This window comes from Lissotriton helveticus, chromosome 3_2 (genome assembly GCF_964261635.1).
Source record: "Lissotriton helveticus chromosome 3_2, aLisHel1.1, whole genome shotgun sequence".
NCBI lineage: Eukaryota > Metazoa > Chordata > Amphibia > Caudata > Salamandridae > Lissotriton > Lissotriton helveticus.
The window spans coordinates 49,835,404-49,859,741 of NC_136062.1; positions in this window are offsets into that span (position 1 = coordinate 49,835,404).

Sequence of the window (24,338 nt, forward strand, 5' to 3'; positions counted from 1 at the left end):
GTGTGTGCATGGCTCTGTCTGTGTGTGTGCGTGGCTCTGTCTGTGTGTGTGCGTGGCTCTGTCTGTGTGCATGGTTTTGTGTGTGTGTGTGTGTCTCTGTGTCCGCAAATACTCTCTACTACTCTCTAATGCTCACCTATTGCCATTGTAAATGACAATACCATGTATTTATGTTTTTAAAAAAAAGAAAAAAATTTCATGAGCAATGCCAATAGCTCTACCTTTAATAATGCCGAGACCATTGCATTGTAAATGCTTGTTTTAAAAGAAGGCTGGGTCTGGCGGATGCTGAAAGTTCAACAATGTTGAATGTATATCCCTGACAAAAGTAAACATCTGGAGGGGTATATTACCAACATTACTCATTTGGAAAACATTCGAGTGGACTGAGAGTTGATGGTGCATGGGAAACAATTGGGAAAGGTTTATCTGCCCCAGGACAATGGTTTGCTGATCTGGGAGGCAGTTTATTAGAGAAAATATTAACTCCAATACTTACCATTGCTGATTTATACTAACTCTAATCATTTTTATTAGAATTTACAAACGTATAAAAGCAAAGAAAATAGCCAGAGGAATGAAAAGAAAAAAGTCAGAAATAGAACTAAAAGATAGACAATGTGGATACTGTGATGAACTAAAATCTCTAGAACACTCTAGATTAAAACTTTTGAAAACATCAGCACTACAACTGCGACATAAGATAAGATAAAGATAAAGGTGTGATGCCTTGATTCACCATCAAAGGGGGAATTGATAGAGCAGAGATTACATCAAAAGGATTTTATGACAAAGAAATGATTTATTACAACTTCTGTGAAAATCACAACAAACGTGTGCAAGTCAACCATTATGAAAATTCCCCAAATTTACAGAACAATAGTTACGGCATCGTAAAAGCATACAAGAGAAATATAGATTTGAGACATATGTTATGTGTTTAACCAATAGTTGTGATTTGTGGTTTTTAATAATGAGGTTATATCTTATTAATTTACATGTATTAGGAAAATGTAGGAGGAAAAATCTCATGTTATGGATTTTATTGCAAATCAATTTGACATTCATATATGAGTATAACATTGATTAGGACTAAAATGGCAACAATATGAAGTCGCTTGGTTTTTATGTGATAATTAACAAAAATGTTGTTTAATGTAATAACGTGTGCACTGAAAATGACAAAAGAAAAGTAGGTGTTACACAATCATACTTAACTGTGCCTTCATAAACTTCTTTGACATATATTTTACATTTGTATTATCAGATTAAGACATAAATGGCAAAATCTGGAGAAAGTATTAGTTGTATGTGCACGTTGGTACTTACAATATTTATGAGTACCATATACTTACATGTATTCATTTAAATCCCACTGAAATGGTTATTAATGTATACATTATTTATTTGAATGTATATGTTTAATTTTCCTTTTAATGTGTGATTCATAATTAACATGTACTTGTCGTATATTAAATTAAATTCATGTAGGCCTCATTCTTTCAGTGAAGTTATGGATTGGAATTACCAAAGCGTATGGGAAATTTTCAATGTATTGCCAGTTGGGTTAGAAATAATAATTGTTTTCTTTGTCATCTCCTGTCCTGGGCAGGCAATTGCTACAATTTTTGCTACACTCTAGAACAGCTTCATGGGAAAGTGCCCTTTTGCACTCTTATACTTTTTTCCTAAATGTGCCATTGTTCAATGTGTCGCACGAATGAATAACTTAGGGAAAGGCGTAATTGAGCCACCTATTTTTGCAGATTTGTGTCTTTTTTACTGTTGCACCAGGCTCATCTTATACAAACTGACCATTGGATTGTGTGGGCTGAATTGAAGTGATGCCAGGAGGTGTCACCCCGGAAACTGTCAGAGTGTAATTGCCTATCCTAAGAGATATTGATTGCCCTGTCAGCTCGGATTGCCCTTTGCCCCTTTATGCTAATATTCTCATAGCAGATCGATCCTTGTGGAGTGAAGGGTCCCTGTCGTGCTACTGTGACTCTTTCGGTTACAGAGGCAGACTAAGGTCGATGCTGTCTTGATGTTCTGGACTGGCTACTTTGCTGAACTTTCCTAGGAGTCTTAGCGGAACACTCACCTGGATACTTTTCTTCATTAACGCATTAGTTTTCTGTGCTTTGGGATCTGCCTTGACTGAGGGAGTTTGCCTCACATATATTCACTGAATCCAGAAGCTTTGGAAAATGTCATTAAAATTATTACTATTTGAATTCTAAACTGAATGCTTAATTAATTTAAATATAAATTTTTCAGTTTTTATCTGATGAACTAAAATTAACTACTTGATTTGACTCTGCTGTACTGACTCATCACAGTGAGCGTACTTCTAAACCACTTGCCAGGCCCTAACCTTCTCTTTTCTTCATTGTAAGTCACCTTTACGATAGGCTCAAAGTACCCCCATGGGCATGGTGCAGTGTTTGTGAAAGGTAGCACATGTAGAGGTGTGTTTTACATGTCCTGATAGTGAAATACTGTGTATTTCGTTTCTCAGTCGTGCAAGGACTAGCTCTCCCATAGGAGAGCCCAAACAGCATACCACTGCCATGAAGGCACCTTCAGCATGTATGTGCATGGTGTGGCATGCAGCATGTTCTGCATCCTACACAGTGCACACATGACCGTGCACTTTTGTGGGGACACATCATGTGCCCCCCGCACACACCGGCATGGATAGATTTACCATGGGGCCCTGTTGGGGGCCCCCTTTTATTCCTTTCCTCCAAGCATTTCATGGCAGGGTCCTGCCATATTGTGGTTTGTGGAAAGGTAGGTCAAAATCTGTGCACTGTGGCAATTCACAGCTGCTTTGTTCACCGCTGCCATTGGAACCCGGATCCTGGAAGTAGTGGCTGTCTTATGGAAGTCCCACCGCCACCACTGTAATACGGCAGTCGGACTGCCAGGGTGGTGGCTGTCATACCGTGAGTACAGCGATCCTAGGACCGCCAAACTCGTTAATCTCATGCAAAAAGTTAGTTTGCTTAGTCACAAAAGAATCAACAATTCTACTACTATTCAGAATAAAAATTGCAGAATCTCTTAACTTTTAGCACCTTACCTACTCCAACCTCTTTCTCCTAGAGAACATCTAATATCTAATGCAAGATGATTTTGCATCATCATAGCCCTAATACCTATAATTTCTGCATTTACATGCTTATATGACCCTGCTGTCTATCTACAACTGTAGAAAAAATCCCATATTTTTGCATCATTTATTGCCACCCTTACAGAAAGAATTATGGCACCTAATACATCTACCACGACTTGTCCAAAAGTATGTCTCACTCTTGTCAAGCTATGGTCACTAGCTAATCTAATTCAGTCATATGATATTGTCTAGAAAACAATGAGGCTAAAAACCATGACCCAACCCAATCTCTTGGCAAATTGAAGTAAGTAATTTTCCCACAGGAAACATAAATTCTCTTTCAAATAGACTCCACCTCTCAAATAGTCTCCATTAACTTCATTAATCCTATCACACAACTTTCTCCTAAAAATTCTACCTTACCTCCCTTTAAAGAACTATGCCTTACCATGCACAACTTAACTTTTCTTTCCTGTTCCATTCTCAGTCTAGGATGTAAATACAACAACCTGAATTCCTCTTCTTCTCTCATCTGTTGCAACCTTCTGTTCATCCCAGTTTCTCATAATCTTAATCATAAAATGATGCTGTTCACCACTCAAAAGCCACACATCACCATCACTAATATTAGCATTATTCTTATTTATGCAACCATTTTCAAACGTTCATTACATTTAATTTCTCTATTGTCCTTTCTAATAGTCAAATCCTCTATAGACACTAGGGAATCAATCAAATAAGGAGAAGGAAGCTCATCGTTGTTAAAAATCGTTATGTATATATTGCAGGAAAACAAATAAGAAATATGAAGCTGTACATATGTGGAAACCTCACCAGCTGATGCCGGAAGGTAAGCACAAACATAACATCGTCTACCCTTCATTATAGCTACACATTCTCCAAACATTTTACTATACATGTTAACCTTAAATCAACTAATCACATTTTCCTTATGCACTGGTACTTCATGTTTTAGCTAATTTCATTTTAGTAGTAAGCTCAATATTAGCATGCTTAGCACGATCTAAAGCATATATCACAGGAGTAAGGAAGCAGAACAACAGTCTCACTAAAACTATTAATATTATTATTTTCAACGCAAACCCTACCACTTTACCGCATTTGCTGTGCTCCATCTTCTATTGAGGCAAAAACCACACATCAATAAAATGTTCCTTGAAACAATATTATTTTTCTTCCTATTTTACTAAAACAATTATAAAAAATCTAAATAATTTTCTCAGTTTCTTTTTAAAAGATCTTCAAATAAATTGATGCAGTTAGATTTTCAGTTCTCTTTGCTCAACACCAGTTTTAAAAATGTTATCTCATAAAGTCTCTTAATTCAATACAAGGTGGTTCTTCTGTTTAAAATCAGTCTCCCATTCACTCTCAAATTTGCACTGGTGTTGGTTCATAAATGTATAGTAATCCAACAAAGTTTCATCTTCTTCTGCTGAAACTTAAGCTAAATACTCCCATTCAGGTGAGATTTATTTTCTCTTTGGAACTCTCCTTCTCATTCATCTCTTAGGGCCTTATTTAGATCTCAGTGGATGGAATACTCTGTCACAAACATGATGGATATCTCGTTTGACGTATTACAATCACCATTGAATATAATGGGATCATAATACGGCGAATGGGATATCCGTCACATTTCTGACGGAGTAATCTCCTCCGCAAAGATCTCAATCAGGATCTTAGTCACTGGAGATTTACTTCCATTAGTTTTAGAATTTGTTTTGTCTCATGCTTTTCTTCTGATTCAGTTTTATATTTGCAAGTTCTCTTCCTTGGAACATCTTCCTCAACTTTTTTCTTGATCAGCAACAGTCTTTTTCAGAGTTTCGGTACTCTCCAAGGAACTTTGATGAAAACTCATACTTGATTTTGATCAACTTTTCATTTATATCCTTTGATTACTGTGAACTTCTTACCTGTGGGGTAATTGTCACTTTGATCATCAACTGAAACATTTCACTGCTTGGATCAGAGACTTCTTCTTGCTGCCACTCATGCCTTTGTCATTTTCACTGTAAAAAACTCTTCACTCTAATCTCAGTCTTGAAACTGGACTTTAGGAATTTTGGGTTCTTTAACAGGGATTTCAATAACGTAAAACTTTAACACTTAATTTTCCTTGTTGTCTTCACCCGTTTTAAATTTTATCAATGTGTTTCAACTACTCTGGATTCACACTTTGAACTTGAGCTTGGCTTTGAGCTTGACCTTCCACTTGACTCTGTGTGTTTGAATCTGGACCATCAGATTCATCCACTGCTTCATCTACTCTCACTCTCTTTATATGAGTATCATGAATCCACTATGACACACCAGCACACTTCACAGCAGGGTTCTTCTTCAATATTATCTGATACAGTCCCTTCCAGCACTCCTCTAAGCAGCTTTTCATGATGAGCTTTCAGATTGCAACCCAATCACCAGGGTCAATGTTATGACAGGCAATATCTTTAGATTCTTCTGCCACATTCAACTAATGAGAGAAAGCTATAACCATATCAGCCAGCCTATGCAATACTCTAACACACTGTCATCAGTTATTGAAACTAGTGCAGCTGAAGGAACATTTGCAAGACTCATTGCTCTTCCCTTGAAAGTCTCATTCTGTCAGGAGTGCTTCTCATGCTCATCAAAACAAGAGGTAGGGTATCAGGCCACATTAAACCTGTTGAAGCACACACTCTCAATGTGTATTCTTGAGCATGCCATCCACTTTCTCTACAATTCCTGAAGCTTTTGGTTGGTAACTACAATGAAACTTTTACATTGTGCGGATTATTTGCATAATCTCATTTTTAAAATGAGTTACCCAATCAGTCTCAAAAGAGGTAATAATAATTATGAAGTCCAAATCTACGAACCTCAACCAACTGTAAAGCTATGTGATTTCCTGGGGGGAGGGGGGCGGAGCAGAAAACGATCAAGATGCACATCAAACCATTACGATCTGGCATCTCAATGGAATCTGCTTGGAGTCTAGTAACAGTAACTTTTCTTTTGTCTTGATTATTCAAATGAAATATTAGACATTGACAACATTTCAAAATCTTATATTTTGCCAGTGCTTTTTGAATATTCTGATCAGACTATCCCTACCTGCATGGTACCTGTTATGCAAATATTTACACATGGCATTTACCATTGCGTCGTGCAAGACATATTTTTGCTTGGCATTCACATACAAATCCTGATAATTTTTCTTATAGCCTAGTCTCTCCCATTTTCTTTTCTCATCTTCTGGGGCATCCTCCTGTAAATCTCTCAATACCCTCAAGGAAGTCTACATTGTATCCATAAAGAAACAAATTACATCTCTATTTTGTACTGAATGAGTTCTTAATTCTTCACTTTCACACACATATGTACACACATGCACACACACATACACAACACACAATTCTTTATTAATGTTTTTCAGACCATAAAAGTACATAGGACAAACATCAAGACAATTCCTGGAAAAACATGTATAAATACATTAAAATATTCAGTCATAGTTTAACAGTGAACAATCGTAGGGTTGTGATAGTCCATTCCATGTAAAACAGTTATACAAATCCCACATAGAACATTTCATACGATAACAATATGGTGTATAAAATCACAAGACTTAAAAGATGCCATAGCAGCTCCCAATGTTCCATATTGGTCTAGCAAGAACCACCATCAACAAACAATGTCAGAGTGGCCATTTCAAAATGTATTTCTTTAATGGCTGGACTTAGTTTTGTGTATAACCCAATCACCGCTATACAACTACGATGTGGTACATCAAAAATCTTATCTTTTTAATTGCTTTGACAACATTGTTCTGAGATAAGAGGCAGTGTCACTAAATTTAAAACATTGGACCTCCTAATTGAGATGTTCCCTGCTGCAAGTATAACTTGCTCATAACAAGTCAGTCTGCTGTTAGTTGTATGCTGTGCTCTTGTTGTGGTAAAGGTATTTCAACTGAATATGGAACATGTACAATTAAAGTATGGGCCATAACAATCCCTTCGTTTTTTTCAATGGCAATGTAAACAGTTGCAACCAGTTTTAAACAACCTGGAAGACTTACAGCTAATGGATCCAACACAGCAGAAAAAGAAGCCACTGAGTGCATTAAACCTCTATATTTCTGTGCCAGAATCAAGAGCGCACATCAATTTTTCTCTTGCCAAAACAAAAAAAAGTAATTGTAATCTGGCATCCAGAGTGTGGCTGCAGGAGACAAACTCTCCTTCAATTTCTTAAATGCATCACAACATCCATCATCAAATGGTACCAGATCTTGAGCATCTGCACATGTCAACCTAATTAAAGGTTTTGCAATCAAGGAAAAATTTGGGATCCACATACAACTGTTCCTAGCAATTCTAAGAAACATCCAAACCTCCCTGTGAGTGATCGGCTGAATTATTTTCGGAATTGCAGATACAATTTCTTTTAAGGTTTTTCTCAAACACATTTAATATGGTTTTATGAACCCCAATGTACTCCAATATAGGCCTAGGTAGTTGCACAACCTTTTACCTACATTTGTCCTACCTTGCTCTGCATAACGGTTCTGGCACTGACCTTTTACCTAGTTAGGTGCCGCATAAATGTCGGATGGTTTTTTCTGAAAACTAGCCTCATTTATTATGCATGAGGAATATCAGTATCACAGCAGGATTACCATCTTGTGCATAATGACTCTGTATAAGCGTCACCACTATCGCCATCCTTGGCCAACATACCCACAGCACCATGACACATCTAGGTAGAACCCCTGAGGGGCACCTATTGGGTATATAAGTACCACATCTTTGCTGGGCAAACCAGAGGAGAAACCTCCATGCTGATCCACTGACATGAGACGTTGCAGTCCCTCCATGCAGACACACTCCAGCACGCCGTGGTCTGACATCCCTTGCGGGGTGTCCAACTTGAGACCAAGACAGGGTCTTTTGTTCTCTCCCATCAGGTAATGGGGTTGGCTCTTTTCTTGGGGGATTCTTGGCTATACACATACATATATGCTAGGTACACGTAGGTACATCTAGTTATGGTTATGTATCATAGGTGTACGAATTATTACTGTCATATGTATGCCTGCATATATTCACTGTTTTAGCACTATCGTAGAATTCTACCTTTCATTTACTCTGTTGGTGCTTGTAATCCTCTATATCTGTCTAAAATGTGCAGATCCTATATAGATGTGTAGGAATTACTCAATAATTGTGTCCAAGACAGGTGACTTCTTTACAGTGCTGCATTTTATTTGGGGAAAGCTTTTGTACTTATTCAGCTAGATTATTTAACAAGGCAATGGTATCACATAGATCATCAATATACTGCACTAAAACTGAATTGCATGGTAACCTCAAACTCTTTATATCTTTCTTCAGGAATTCCAAAACAATTGAAGGACTTTCCGTATAATCTAGTGGAATTCTACACCACATGAGAACTTAATTCAAAAATGTAAATGGGAATGGGAACTGTGATGCCTCATGCTAAGGAAGTGAGAAGAGCGCTTGGCAAAAATCTGTGACTGTATATCAATCTGCTTATGATGGAATCAAAAAAAAATCACCACTGGAAAACATGGAACAGCAATCTTGTTATTCTTATGGAGCTCTTGTACAATTCTCTACTTGCAATTCAGCTTTATAATTGTCATCTCAGGAGAGTAACAAGGGCAACCTAGTATCTTCTAAAGAATTCCCTGCTCAATTATCTTTTCAATCACTGGGTTCATGCTTTCCTCCACCTCTTCTGTAAGTCTGTCTTGTCTAGTTGTAAGAAATATTGCAGCTGGGTGACTATTATTTTGACTGGCTTTGCTCTTCTAATCAATCCAGTCTCTTTTCCGGTACAATCCTATACCTCATCTTTGATTGTAGGTCTTAAATCCAGAGGCAGGTCTTCTTTGATTAAAACTGGGATTAACTCAATGCTTGAATAAGTTGAATTTATTTTAAACATGGAATCCTCATCTTTTGTTTCAACTGCATCATCTGGTGTGCAGTAAATCACACAATTCATGTGCAATAACTTAATAGGACTTAATCACGCAAAAAACTGGTGTTTATTCTCCATCGGACCAATCTTAACTAGAACATCTACTGTAACCTGATTAACAATTTGCATGTTTCTAATCTGTTCTGGGAGGGGTAGGTTTAGGACTTCCAGAGAATGAACTGAAGAATGGGTAGTTCCCATATCTATAAAAAATAAAACAGGATGGTCATTGACGTCTCTGTCAATTTATGGGCCTGTTTTGTCTACTGTGAGGACCGCTGCAAGTAAGCAATCCTCGTCCCCTCAGGAACAACTATTGTGAACTACTCCCTGTCATCTCATCATTCTTGAATTAATGGATTACACTGGCACCTTGTACTGCAGGGTATCTTGTTTCTCATGTTTTGTTGAATCACTAGGTCTAAAGGAACAGTCATTTGAAATGATTTCTAGCCCTGCACACCCTTTTCAGAATGTTTCACATTCTGAACCATCACAATATTACTCTGCATCTATAGAAATTGTTCCATATTTCCCGAATCCTGTTAGGATTCTTATGACACTTCCTCCTTCAGTGCCCAATCTTCCTTTAGAATTGACAAGCTGTATTCTTTTTCATCATTTCAACATTCATATTCATACCTATCACATCTACTACCACCTTGCATCTGCATTTCAATCATACCAGACTGAACAAAATGTATCTGAACTTTTTGATTGTTAGATCTTTCATTGAATTGCTACTTTTGGTCATCATCATTTCTCCTTGATTCTCTTCTGTTTATATCAATATACTCACTACTATATTTCACAAATTTCTAAACCCCATCTATACTCTTTGTCTGCCGATACATCTCAAACTGCTGAATTTGATTACTTATATCTGGCCTCAAATCTATCATAAAAGCAGACACAAATCCACTGGCACCATCTTTTTCGGGGACTGCAACTCCACTATGTTTCTTAAAAATCTGCATAAGCCTCTCATAAAAGGCATGCACTGACTCTGTTGGATCATTTGAAGTTCTCAGAATTGTATTCCAATTTATATCATTCTCAGGACCTCGGTTTTTCAAATGCTCAATCACATTCCTATCCAACATTTTTCTTGTTTGTCCTATTTTTTGGTAGCTGCCTCTTCACAAGGAGAATCACCAGGCATAATCGTAGCTCAGTCGTGTTTAGGCCATGCAGCAACAGCCTTACACTCAATCCACAAATCACTTCACCAAGAACCACAATTTCAAACAGCATAGCAAATCAGCCCACAATATCCAAGAAATAGTTGTCAATTTCTCTATCTCGTTATACCATTTTCCTGGGTCCTTTCTCAATTTTGGAAAATTCATATGAATCAGCTCAGGTCCATGCCATATGTACAAAATTCCCTCCATAAACTTCTTTCGAGGGAAACGCTAAAACTGCTCCTGTCCCGACTTCAGGTTCACTTGCGAGTACCCTTAACCCATATTCAGTCCCTTCATTTCTCTTTTTATTTGCTGTCCCTTTTTTCCATCATTCTCGCTATTTCTTAAAATTACTCCAATCCTTTGTTTTCTCAATGTAATCTTAATTATGGGCTCTCAATGTGATTAACCCCATCTCTTTAAATTCATTGTGCATCAAATTAATTTTGTAATTTTGTTTTACATTTTTCATCTTGTGGATGACAACCTCTATTTCATCAGCTAATTCTTCCTGGCTCCTTCCTTAACCAAATATGTAATTTCATCAGCACTGTAAAACAAAAACCTATTTAGATCAACATTTCCCAGCATCTCCATGTTCCCAATTGCTGGAGGAACATGGCGGCGGGCTGACGCCGGCTGCGGGAGCTCCGTTCCTGACTAGGAGATGCCTTACGATGCCTGTGTCCGCCAGAGGCTCACGCTATGCTAAGAAGTAGTGAGAGTGTTAAAATTATGCACCCTGATTAGTTTTACCAAATACTCATACATTTTACGTTGTTTTGTTACCCTGTTTCGAAAACCGGCGTCCTCCGAGCTGCGGGACCCAGGGGCAGTCTCGGATGGGTGCGGAGACGCTGATGGACGCGAAGGAGGAGGTGGGGCTCAACGAGGAGGCAGTCGACGCTTGCTGTGGACGCCGAGCAAGACTCTGGTGTTGAATTCGGGCAGCGGTGGCAAAGATTAATTTCCGAGCTTGGGCTCGAGCTGCGATCACAGATACACGGTCAGTAACGGGGGCTGAGGGGAGGAGAGGCGCGCAACATCAATGGTGCATGGTTAGTGCTGCTAGTGTCAGTGCTCTTGGAATTAACAAGCGCCGTGAGAGACTGTTAGCTGGATGCAGGTCCGAGGTTACCTCGTGGTTTTGCAGTGAAGGGATGGACATTGAGTCAGAGCAGCCTCTCACTACTACTCCAGAAGAGCGCCCCGTTAGGCAGAAAGTGCCACAGGGGGTGAAGGTAGTGGTAGAGGGTAGGGGGGGAGAGAAGGCAGAGAAGCCAGGAAATAGCCATCCGAAGTACAGTCCGCCCCCTCAGTGGCGAGGAATAGATATCAACTCCGTTCCCAGCCCGAGAAGGAGCAGTTATTTCCATCTGCCGGCTGTGCAGGAGGGCTGGTCCCCCTTACTCCACAACAGAAAAAGAGGGAAAGTAGAGAAAGAAGCAAGACAGGGGAGGCCAAAAAACTTGAAAACTGCTCAAACACATCAAAACCTACCCCCTCACTGAAGTCCTTCCTCAAAATAATGGAAAAAGTGACCGCCCCCAAGGTTCCCCCTACTACTACTACCCCTACTGCTAGTATGAATAAGGTCTGTCCAGTGGAAATAGCTCAACAGGCGGTCAAGCAGGTGCTCCCCCCGTTACTCCTCATGTAACAATTGCACTTGAGAATAGGTATTCCCCATTGCTCTCTGAGCCGGAGACAGTTTTAGGTACTTGCGATCCTACGTCTGCTCTGGTGGGATTGGAGGGCTCCGTATCCCAGTCATCACCAGAGCATAGCTCCCAGCCCCCGGCTAGACCATTTAGCGATAACTCTGCAATAGACTCTCTGGGGACTCAATCGATAGAGACGGGAACTGACCAGTCCCAGCTTGTGTTACTCCTCCAATCCCTACGTGAAGATCTACTCTCTAAATTACTCCCCAAATTTGAAAGCTCCGAGGGGAACCAGAAGGAGATCAATGAGAAGTGTACCAGCCTGGAGAATAAATTAGACGATATCTGCAGTCGGACGGAGGCGTTGGAAGGAGAAGTTGCTACCCTTTCCCAAGTTTCCCAGGCCCACTCAAGAGATATAACTGATTTAAAAGCACAGAACACGTCACTGCAAATGGACATGGAACGACTAGAGATCCATGCCAGAAGGAATAATTTAAAATTTCTGAAAATACCTGAAGGGGCAGAAAATGGAGATGTAAAATCTCTGGTATGTAAACTACTGAGAGAAAGGGTGCTAAAAGATAAACCAGACATCGTTCTCGAGAGTGAAATCCAGAGGTCACATAGGAACCCATTTAGGCAACATCCAGATAGGAAAGCTCCAAGAAAGATACTGGTCAATTTTCACACTTATGCAGTAAAGGAGCTGATACTAGGCAGGGCCCTCGTGGATCCATCTCTCCAGATAGATTCCACTAAATACCTTATTCGCTCAGATGTAGGCAGAGTTACAGCACAAAGGCAGTGGGAGCTGGGGTCTCGAATGTCAAACTTGAGAAGTCAGGGAGCCCAGGTATTGATGAAATTTCCTGCAGCATTGAGGGTGGTGTGGAGAAACAAAACATATAACTTCACCTCTCCTCAGGAAGTTGACACTTTCCTAATCAGTATGAAGGAGACTCAACATTAGAACTCTTTGCTCCTGATAGGGCTAACAATAGGATTCCACATACCGTATATTCTGCACCAAGTCTATCCCTTGGAAAAGAAAAAGGGGAGCAAGAAAAGACAAGGATAAGGAGTGGTGAGCACAATGGGGAATAAAAGACTAATATAAATATGGAACACATAGAGTAGTGAAACACTTTAGAAATTTAAGTAGAAATTTAATTAAAGAAGGGGGGGAATATATCTTTGTTATGTTATTCGTCTCCTTCTCTCTCACTTCTATATCTAGTAGGGGCACAGTCAGCTCTATAGGTTTCCTTTTATCTTTGACACAGAGGCAGATCCTAAGTCGGAACTAAGGGTTCCCAATTGGCGACAAGATCGCCAAGGATCACAAGGGGGGGTTCCTCAAGGGTGGCGGGTGGGTGCAGGGGGGGTGGGATTAATAAAGAGAAAAACTATTCCTCATATAACCATGAAGGCCAAGAAAAACAAGGCGCTACTCTCCAGTAGGAAAAAGATCCAAGTTAGTTTTAAGTTTTTTCCAGGATTTCCCTTCACATGACAAGTACATTTAATAAAATAAAAATAGTAAGCTGGAATGTAAACGGGTTAAGGGAAGGCAGGACATTTTCTAGAATTTGTGAATTCCTGAATAAATCAAAGGCCCATATCTGTCTGCTAGAAGAAACCCACTTAGAGTCACAAGAGTGCAGGGCAGCATTTAGGAACCAAAGGTGGATTCAGGACCTTCTTTGTTCCAACCAGAGTGGAAATACTAGAGGAGTGGCTATTATAATTCGTGCAAACACTAGGATCAGGGTAGAGAGGTATGAGACTGACTGCTCAGGCAGATGGCTGACTATATCTTTAGTAGTAGACAGCTCACGGTTGGCATGCGCAGTCTATTATGGCCCTAATCTAGATTCCCCAGGGGCCTTATTGAGTCTAAAAACTAGTCTCTTGGATTTGGAAATACCCATTATTATGGGAGGAGATTTTAACCTGATCTTCGATGCAACTTTGGACCGCACTTCCAGGGCCAAATTTACCCCCCCCAGGCAAATCACAAACTGAGCTCAAAAACATCATGAAAGACTTTAATCTATTGGATATTTGTAGGATGAAAAATGGCAATGGAAGAGATTATTCCTTCTATAGTCGCAGATACAGGCACCACTCTAGAATTTACTTTTTTCTCCTAGATCAAGCGCTTCTCCCTGCAGTTGACACAGTATCATACATTCCAGCCCTGTTATCGGACCATTCTATGGGAGATCAACTAAGAAGGTGGACCCTTGACAGATCAATACTTCTAAATGAGGAGTTGAAAGTCGATCTGGAGATGCAGGTAGCCGAGTATTTTAGGATAAATAGTGGTACTGCAACTGACTAAACTGTACGGGAGGCCTTTAAGGCTTTTATGAGAGGATCTCCAACTACTGTAATGATCCGGAGAAATAAATCTAGAAGAAGAGTGGAAGAAGATTGTCTTTTTAAAATAAAACAAAAAGAACAGCAGTTACAGAGGGCCTCGTCAGATCAGCAGACTAATCTGGCTGCCATACAAAGCGAGTTAGATTCTTTACGGGCCGAATACCAGGCTAATCTAGATAAAATAGTTAAAGATAGGTGGATGCAAGTAAATTGCAAAATGTTTCATATGGGAAAAAATGCGGACGACTTCTTGCCTGGAAGGCCAGGTCCGACAAGGCCAGAAATCAGATAAAGGGACTAATCATGCGTAGCACAGGGGTCATCTCCTATGACAACGATCAGATCTCTGAGGAGGCAAAACTGTTTATGCAAAATCTCTTTACAGAAGAGAATGGCTTTCCAACTCGAAGAGCAGAAGACTGGCTAAATCAGTTCGAATTACCTCAGTTAACAGAGGCAGATAGAGCATTCCTGAGCTCAGACATAAGAGAGGGTGAAGTTCAAAACAAGATCAAAAAAATGGCAGAGGGGAAGGCAGCCGGCCCAGATGGGCTCCCGGTAGAGATATATCAAATAGGCTCTGATAAAGTCGTCCCTGTCCTTACGACCTTGTTTAACAAGATACATCTGTCGGGTGAGACTATTCCACAAACTTGGTCAGAAGCCACAGTCACTCTGATCTTGAAACCTAATAAGGACCCCTTGACTATTGAGTCTTATAGGCCAATCTCGCTGCTAAAACCTGATTATAAGATCTTTGCAGGGGTTTTGACAGCGAGATTGGCTAAAGTTTTTAAAACTATAGTACATAAAGAGCAGAGAGGCTTTATTCCGGGCAGTCAGTTAAACGAACTAACCTTCCAAGCTATCGCTGCCATAGATGTCGCCACAGATAAGAAACTCCCCTTGACTATTGTAGCCATTGACGCCGCTAAGGCCTTCGACCAAGTAAACTGGCCGTATCTATGATCGGTATTATCTGGCTTTGGAATTCCGGAGAATTTTATATCATCGATCAGATCACTCTATTCCAGCCCTAGGGCAAAAATTCTTATAAACGGACTCCTTACGGACTGGGTCCATATATCGCGCGGAACTACCGCCTCAAACCGGGGTCAGGCTTTTCTGCACTCGGCGGCCATCTTGAGTGGGGGCTAGAGTGGTGGGAGCACTCTAGTGTACCAGATATAAGGAGCCCTGAAGCTGCGCTCTCGAGATCTATCCTCTGTACCAGTTAGAATTGACATTGGTGTAGCACAGAGCACGTGTATTTTATCCTGCGCTCCGTGAACAAAACGGATCTTTTTTGGAGAATTTTAGCGATTTTTAAAACTGTTGTATTTCCATTCTGTAATGCACTCAGCATACTTCCAACATATTTGCACGCATTTTCGCTCATCTTTCACGGCGCTAGCTGCCGTTAGAGCCTCAAACCGGGGTCAGGCTTTTCTGCACTCGGCGGCCATCTTGAGTGGGGGCTAGAGTGGTGGGAGCGCTCTAGTGTACCAGATATAAGGAGCCCTGAAGCTGCGCTCGCGAGATCTATCCTCTGTACCAGTTAGAATTGACATTGGTGTAGCACAGAGCACGTGTATTTTATCCTGCGCTCCGTGAACAAAACGGATCGTTTTTGGAGAATTTTAGCGATTTTTAAAACTGTTGTATTTCCATTCTGTAATGCACTCAGCATACTTCTAACATATTTGCACGCATTTTCGCTCATCTTTCACGGCGCTAGCTGCCGTTAGAGCCTCAAACCGGGGTCAGGCTTTTCTGCACTCGGCGGCCATCTTGAGTGGGGGCTAGAGTGGTGGGAGCGCTCTAGTGTACCAGATATAAGGAATCAGTGGTCTACCGTGCTAGCGGTCGCGTTTGCGGGGGCGCCGTCCCTGCGCCGGAGTCTCGCCTGAGTCGGCCCGTCTGTGCCCGTCAGCGCCCCGGTGGCGCTCGGGAGCGAGTACTGTTTGTTTGATTCAGTTCTCGGCTTTATGTACACTAGAGATGACCTTCTGTCTTACAATGCACACACGGCTCCATGCCAGCGAGCTATCCCCTATTCTGCCGGGGATATCACTACGTGCCCCACGTGTGGGTGGGTGCCGGTCCCTATTAATCCCTGCTCGGGTAAGCTCCCTCCATTAGGTAGTAAATGCGCCTTGTTAAACACCAGGTCCCTTCCTCAGCACGCTCTTGACATCCATAATCTTTTAACACATGATGACTTAGATTGTCTCTTTCTTACAGAAACGTGGCTTGGTGAGGGTTCGGAACCTGATTTGGCTATTGCCATCCCTCCTTCATATGCTATTTTCCGCCGAGATAGATGCAAGGGAAGGGGAGGCGGAGTAGCACTTATCATTAAGAGGCACATTCCTTGTACCATCTTGTCAACGGATGATTTGCCTGTCTGTGAAATCCTTGCCTTCTCCCTGGCCCTATCCCCCCATCAATCTTGTTTGGGGCTTTTGCTTTATAGACCACCCAGCCCTCTTGGCTCCTTCACGGAGGATTTGCTATCGATCATCTCCACACTGAGTCTTAGGACAAAACATTGCCTAATACTTGGAGACTTTAACATCCACATGGATAAGGGTGAGGATCCTGAAGTGCAAAACTTCTTGGATATGACATCGTCGGTGGGACTTCATATGTACCTGCAGTCACCTACACATGAGATGGGGCATATTCTAGATCAAATTTTTTCGACCATTTCGGTGGCCCTTTCCTCCCTTGCCCCAGTACTCTGGTCGGACCATTTCTTAGCGGATTTCACGTTAGTACATCAGCCAGTGACCACCCGCATTCTGCAGCGGCTAGCTGCTCCTAGCTCTAGAGCCTTCCATAAAGTCACCCCGGCCATGCTCACCCAGGCTTTAGAAACCCATCCTTGTGTTATCACGGGTAGTTTGGAGGACGATGTGGTGTGTTTTCAGAACTGGCTCACTGCACATTTGGAAGCCTTGGCATCACCTCGCCAGGCTAGATCTGAACTGACAAGAGCATCAGCCCCGTGGTTCTCTGCTGCCTTGGCGGCTAAGAGAAGGCATTGCAAGAGGCTGGAGAGAATTTGGAGGAGGCACTAGGATACTTCTGCTAAGCAGTTCTACAGATTAGCAGTGAAAGAATATCATAGGGAGATCGTATTAGAGAAAAAATCCTTTTTAGCTAAAAGGATCGAGGAAGCAGATAGTTCCTGCAAAGAGATCTTTAAGATTGTTAAAGAATTCACATCTCCCTCCTGCTGCACTCCTGCGTCTGCTTTCTCGGAACCTTGGATCATGGAGCTTGCAGCTTTTTTTACTAATAAAATCTGCACCATCCAGTTAGCTTTGCAAGGAACCCAGAACATCTTGAGCACGGGTTCAGCGATCGACGGCCCTTCTAACCCCTGGTTATGCCCAACGGCAATGCATACGGATTCTTTGGGCCCTACCCTGCATTGTTTCCCTCCTTTAGAGCCTCAGACCTCGCTTGATCTTTTATCTGGCCTGAAATCTGGCTCTCCACTGGACCCTTGTCCTGCCAAGTGTATTGTGACCCTGGCACCTGCCCTTAACCCGATCATCAACCCTCTCATTAATGCATCTCTCAAATCGGGCAAAGTCCCCTCCTTGTGGAAACAGGCCCTAGTTCTTCCCCTTATTAAAAAACCGAATGCAGACGCCAAACTGCATTCGAACTACAGGCCAATCTCGCTGCTTCCTGCCCTGGCCAAAGTTACTGAAAAGTATGTTCACACCACCCTTACCAACTTTTTAGAGGGTAACTCCCTTTTACACCAGTCACAGTCTGGATTTAGATCTAACCTGAGCACCGAAACCGCTCTACTTGAGGTAACCGAGGCTGTGAAGGAGTCCCTCGACAGGGGTGGAAAGGCCCTGCTTATCATGCTCGATTTGTTGGCGGCCTTCGACACCGTTCCCCACGACCTCCTCCTAACTAGACTCTGGGAGATTGGGCTGCGGGGAACGGTGTTCGCATGGTTTCAGTCTTTTTTGGCCGACCGGAGACAAACGATCTGGGCTCCCCCTTTCTCCGCCCTGATGCCGAAGCTTGAGATAGGGGTCCCGCAGGGCTCCATACTCAGTCCCTCCCTCTTTAATATCTTCCTTACACCTCTGGCGGCACGGGTGGAGGAGCTAGGGGCCCAGATCATATCCTATGCGGATGATACACAACTCCTGTTCACTTGTGACAGGGGTTGTGACTTCGATGGAGCAGCCATTCGGAAGTGCTTGGAGTTTGTGTTTGAATGGCTCGGAAAAAGTGGCCTCAAATGCTACTCCGACAAATCCAAAATATTGTTCTTTGGCTGTCCTGCAGACCCAAGATGGAAGCAATGGTGGCCTTCGGCCATGTCTCCCCCTGCCAGCGATTCGGTCACAGCTAAGAATTTGGGTATGATGGTTGATAACACTCTTTCCTTCAAAGCCCAGGTTGCTGGCTTGACTGGGAAGTGCTTTGACATCTTAAGGATGTTGCGTAAGTTTTTGCCTTATCTATCTTTTGAGCATAAGAAGATCACAGTGCAAGCATTAATAGGCTCGCGCATAGACTACGCTAACATCCTTTACTTAGGTCTGCCTGAATATCTGCAGACTCGTCTGCAGATAGTCCAAAACTCTGCAGCCAGGGCAATCTTCGGTCTAACTAGAAGAGCCAGGGCCAGCAGTCTCCTTGTCTCTCTGCATTGGCTGCCGATTCGTAAGCGCATCTCTTTCAAGACCTTAATTACAGCTTTTAGGGCGCTTCACAACTTCGGCGCTGAATATCTGCAGAGAAGGGTCAATTTCTATCTCCCATCTAGACCTTTGAGATCTGCTGCCCAGGCGAAGGCTATCGTCCCAACAGTGAAGCGTGCTCGCTGTGGAGGTCGTTCCTTCAGTTACCTTGCACCCCGTCTCTGGAACACTCTGCCCCTGACGTTGCAGACGTGCACCAATCTCTCTGTTTTTAGGAAGGGACTTAAAACTTATCTTTTTGCCCTGTAATGCTGTTATGGTTAATTCTGGTGCCGTTATGGCTTTGTGTTAGTTGCTGGTATTTGGTGTGATAATCTTTAGCGCCGGGACGCTCTTTGGAGCAGCTGAGCGCTCTACAAAACAAACAGTAACATAACATAACTGGGCAAGGGTGCCCCCTTTCCCCGCTGTAGTTCAATCTATACATTGAATCATTTGTGTGTCAGTTAAGATCAGACCCTTTGATTAAACCTTTTAATATCGCAGATTTAGCTTTAAAATGTGCCCTATATGAAGATGATCTGCTCATGTTCACCTCTAACCCTGAAGAGGCTATCCCCAGGTTATTCGATCAGGCAGAGTCCTTTGGGGAAATCTCGGGTTATAAAATAAATAAAGAAAAAACTGAGATTATGCAATGGAACCAGGAGTTGGTGGCCCCAGGTGCTAAGTCGCGAATGAGATACCTCGGAATACACCTGGCCCAGGATATCTCAGAGATATCCAAAATAAATCTAATAGGAGTCTATAAGGATGTCTGCGGCCTTCTGCAATGATGGTCAGGCCTGCCACTGAACATCTTTGGCAGGGTGAACCTAATCAAAATGATCATCTTACCTAAAATCACTTTTCTTTTCAATTCAATCCCACTAATATTTAACCCCTATGACATAGCCAAAGTACAGGGGAAAATTGGTTCTTTTATCTGGAATACAAAGACATCAAGAATCTCCTGGAAAAAACTGAGGAGAAATTTAAAAACAGGAGGGTTAGCTTTGCCGGACCTACTTATTTATTGTCACTCTTTCCACTTAAAAAACTTCAGACTCTGTGCAGATAAGGCGGACACGTCCTCCTTAGGTCTTTTGTTCCAGGCACTACTTCATTGCATCCCACAAGGGCAAGAATACTTTTTCTTTAAATATGGCAATCCAAAGTTCTGGTGAGGCTAAAGATTCTCGGTGCGGCCCTGAAAAACTGGATATTTATTAGGAAAAGGTTGGGAATTCCCTATTACGCTCCCCAGGCCCGATATGGGATTCTCCAGGGACACTAGATTGCCTCAAGGATCAGCTATCACGCCCCCTTAAATTAGCAGGAATAACATGCTGGCGTGATCAATCTAGATCTATCTAGATTGACTGGCAGAACCCTTACTAGGTTCAAGTATTATCAGCTGTCAGGTTGGTGGGCAACTATATCATGGGATCTTAATGCATCTAATCCAAAGTTTGATTTAGTAACTAGAAAGGGCAGATGGAAAAAAGAGCTATCCTTCTGGTACTGGGCCAAGATTGAGGCAGAGGGTGTGACAGAACCTGAACTCCAAAGATTGTGGGGCAATGTTATGGGTCTGAATTCTAACAACCTAAAGAATCTTTGGGTGGACTCCTTCAGTATGTTCAATGCAGTGGTCAAGTCAGCTCCCCTTAAAATAAATCACTTTTTTACTATGTATAGAGTATATATATCACCTAAAAAATTAGTTAAAATCACGAGTCTAGAACATCACTGCCCAAGGTGTAAACATCTGGCCGCTGATGACCTTCACATGTTTGTAGAATGCCCAATGTTAATAAATTATTGGACTAAAATACAGGATTTCCTGGCTGAGGTACTAGATATACAACTGGTGGTCACCCCGGGGATGATTCTGTGTGGGTTAGCCACAGTCTATCATCCCAATGATATGGCGTCCAAATTTATTTTCTATGTTATCATCTTGGCAAGGCGAGAAATATGCAAGGCCTGGAAAGATGAGAATGCCCCCACTTTTTCAGAGTGCCTGAAACATATCATCTTCACAAGCGAGTCCGACATAGCTTGTGATAGTACAAGCTATGGCAAGATCTGGGAGGCCCTTGTAGCTTTGCGGAATAGATGACGGTATTCCAATGATTTCACCTGGGCACTGTTGGTTCTTTGCCTCCAAAACAATCACAGGGTCATCAAGATAGAGTGTAATGGAGTGGATTAAGAAAACAGTTGCTCCTAGAGGGGTTTTTCCCTTCTCTCTCTCCTCGGGTCTCAAATAACGGAGCCAGAACATCTTGAGTAGAGGAGAGAGGTTGGGATTCTCCATCTAGAATGCCCACATTGGTATATGAGGAATAAAAAGAAAAAAGAAAAAAACATTTCCCAGCATCTTTTCACCAAATTCACTTTTTCATATGCCTATATTAATTTCTTTAGGAGCTTCTTCAACTACCAGTGTTCTTGCAAGTGCAGCAGCTTGGATGTGTACTCCCAACTGTGTTTCTCTACTTATGCTAGGCACAGAGGTCATCACTGTCTGAGTTGGTGCACTCGGTACCACTATATTAGTAGTAGAACTCTGCACAACCGTACCACCAACTCCCCTAGGACCCTTAATGGTCCTGAGCTAGTCCCACTTTTTCACAATGGTCTTGGTGTTTAATGAGGAGGTCTAGAATTTAATAGTTCATTAAAAAAAAAAGTCTCCTTTTCAGAATCATTATGATGCTTTTCTTTTGTATTGGTCTTGTCTTTCTCATTTGTCTCCTTTTTTATAGATGGAAAAGCTTTTACACACTTGATTATATCCTCCCTCAAACATTGTTCTTGTCTGTCCCATGCGATCTCAAGCCACTGTCTAAATAAACCTTTCACCCTTTTTGCCATCTTCTTTCTCTCCTTTTCTGTCCCCATTTTATGGCACTGATTTAGAGCCTAACATTGTGCAGGTTTGGACAATAACTTCATGTCACACAGAGTCTGTTGAAGAAAATCTATCTTTCGAGTATTAATAGGACCCTCTAAAGGAAACTGTACATTTTTTATTGGAAGCCGTACATTCATTCCATTCAGCTGCTGGTATCTTCCAACTCTCTATAGCAGGCATAATTCCATCTTTAGGCTTTTTTTAACATTTTCCCCATTATTTCTACTTGAAACAAACTCATAATCACCTCAAAATCACAAAAAATGAACTAATGAACAACAGCCAATCAGAGCGCAGCTCTATCACAGGGCAATAGATCACAGCACTGCTTTGTCAGCAACCAACCAATCAGAGCACTGCTTCATGGGGATGTCTCCCAAGTCCCGGTGTGACTCCCTGCCTGACTAACTAATCACAGCACGGCTTATCTAGGAACAGGAAAACAATTGCAAAACCTCTTTTGAACACAAATCTGTCAGGAACTCTGGTAAACACTGGTATCATAGTAGAAGAAGTAAGCAGTGAGCAGAGAATTCTAGGTAATGGAGTTTTTAAGATCAGCCTGACTTTCTTAAAACCCGGCATGGATCTAGAATGGGTGGGAAATTTCTTAATAGTGTCCAAGAGCCTGGAAATTAGGATCTGCATATAGTGGATGGTATGAAAGCTTAATAGAACCCTGGGAAGTCCCACAGGTAGCCCCCTTGGTGATGGGCATGAGAGCTAAGGGAGCGAATCATGACAGAAACTAACGAAACCCTTGTCTGTTTACCCTAAATAGGAAAGAAAAGTCAGTAAATCAAGTTTGACAATTCAATTACAAACCATGATCTTCAGAAGCAAGAGCAAAATTGAAAATCAAGAGTGGAAAACCAAATGTGGTTCACAGTGCTTTCCTTCGAAGCTATAATTGACACTAGGCAAAATCTCATCCAGCGATAATCCCATCTAGTCAGTGCACTTGCTCCCATACACTCAAGAGCAGAAATCACCAACCCAAAATAAGCAAGCAACCTGAAAAGAAAACTTGTTACTACAGAATCCCTATCACTGTGCATGCAGTGTCTTGCTCTACACACCACTTTATACAGACAGGTAAAACCAATATATAGCTCAAGAGAATGGATTGATACAAATCCGATAACCAATAGAACTCATAGAACTTCAAATTGGGGGAGAGGGTGCCACTTAATGGCTAGGACGGCCAAGTTTGAAGCTAGCTAGGAAACCATGTTCAAGTCTAATGATAGGCTCAAGCATCCTGTGATTCTGGGCCAATCACCAAATCTCCTTGTGCCCAAAAAAATGAATATGTCTATCAGTAATGCAACTGGTGCTCATGTAAAGCACTCTGATACCTTCAGGTCATGTTCGTGCTATATAAAAACTACAAAACAATGGTTTACAAATATGAATAATACATCAACACAACAGTTATCAATCCACCAACTGAGCCCACAAACATTGCATGTCCAAACAATTCGCAGCAGAAACAGCAACGCATCCCTCAATCGCATAGTTTAACATACATCACAAATACATTCACCATTCAGAAATAAGTGCAATATGCTCATACTTATACTTCAAATCATTCAAGGACACACATCAATTCACTACTTTGGAGTCTCCAGCATCAGAACTTTTGGCAGAGCTTCAAAAACGTAATTCTCCCTTTGACTGGACATACGGGGCTGGGAAATTACTGGAAGTACTTTTGTTGGACCCTTACCAAAGAGGAGGTACTTTTACACAACCATCCCCTGTTACCATGTTACCAAACACAAAATCTCAGACACCCTAAAATATTACCTTCAGAGATTCAGCTTCTAATGAGGAGGACCATGATAGCTGGATTTTCAGCTTTGCTGCCCTCGCCCTTCAAAAAGTGGAGGAAATTTATGGTCTACAGGAGGCAGGAGGGCGAATGCAGTGAACAGGTGCAGTTAGAAGGGAGGACAGACAAGACCAGAGGAGAGAGGAGGAAGGCATTGGATGGCAAGTTGAGAGGAGAGAGGTGGGTGATCCAGATGGAGAAATGAGTGGTTGGAGCAAGTAGCCGGAACACAGTGGAGCTACGAATAGTGAGGTAGAAGATGATGGTTTAAAAGAGGTGTAGTACGAGGACTCACAGGAACCAAAGAATAAACGCATTTGATCTGGTGGCCAAGAGGAGATAGGCAGTCCCAAAACCAGGCCCAAGAAGGGGATTGTGGCGTCCGGCAGACCAATTCTCCAAGGGGCATATTATCAAAAACGGCGTTACAATTGTCGCCGGTTTAGCGGCAGAAAACTGCTACTAAAGCGGTGATAATGGGC